Below are 1,069 nucleotides of genomic sequence, written 5' to 3' on the forward strand. Positions count from 1 at the left end.
ATCCAGGGATCTTTCTAAATTCCTTCGTTCGTTTTCAGCCTAATGTTTGGCTATAATAAGGAATAATATCCCTGTCACAGCTCAATTTTTTTTACCGTGCAGTATTAGTAGTGTATAGCGGTATACGCTCATAGGTATATATAGCAGTGTATAGCGGTAAGCGCTCATCTTGAAGGACTTATTTATTTCGAACCCACTACCAAATCGTCTAATTAATTCAAGTAATTTTTCAAATATTTTTTATATTGAAAGTGCTCAAAGAAACAACAATTAAATTTACATCATATGAAGTTAATACTTCTACCGGGCGTCCCACGACGGCGCATATTGTTTTTAAATACCTAATATAATGAGAAAAACATTTTTATTTATAACCATAATATGCTTATAAATAAAAAAAAAGACATAATGAAAAAAAATAAATAACTTTTAAAGATATCAGATACGTCAAATCAAAATTCCAATAAAAAATTAATCTTCAAACAACAAGTAGAATTTTTAACAAAAAAATATTTTTACTTTAAATAAAAAGCAGTTAAATTCACCCCCAAAAGACAAATCTTTAACAAAGCATTTGAATCGAAAGCCAAATTAAGAATTTTTTTTATTCCTTGAAACCTTTCAAAATTTGTAAATAGCCTTATTTGGAATCTTCAGAAATTTGCATTGTGTTGAGCATTTTTGAAATCTTCGCAAGATTTAGATTATTTTTTAATCTTTCAAATTAAAACATAAATCATTTAATATTTATACAGAAATTTTATTGTAGGTACCGGCAATTTTTTAATCTTATCAACAGTGTATGTATTTGGAAATTTTAATACCTAAAATTTATGGTGCAGAAAATTAATTTAAAAATGTATTTAATGAAGAAAGTTAAATTTTAAATAAAAATTCATATTTCTTTTTAGTAAAATATTTTTCAGATTGTTATTTATTATTTCCGTTCACAAGCTTAAACCATCCTAAACACATTTTTGTCTTTTGAATTGAACGATTGATATTCATAATAGAACGCAATATTTGAATAAATTTATTATTTAATTTAGTGTCTATATTTATTTATTTT

The sequence above is a fragment of the Belonocnema kinseyi genome, chromosome 5 (genome assembly GCF_010883055.1).
Source record: "Belonocnema kinseyi isolate 2016_QV_RU_SX_M_011 chromosome 5, B_treatae_v1, whole genome shotgun sequence".
In the NCBI taxonomy this organism is placed as follows: domain Eukaryota; kingdom Metazoa; phylum Arthropoda; class Insecta; order Hymenoptera; family Cynipidae; genus Belonocnema; species Belonocnema kinseyi.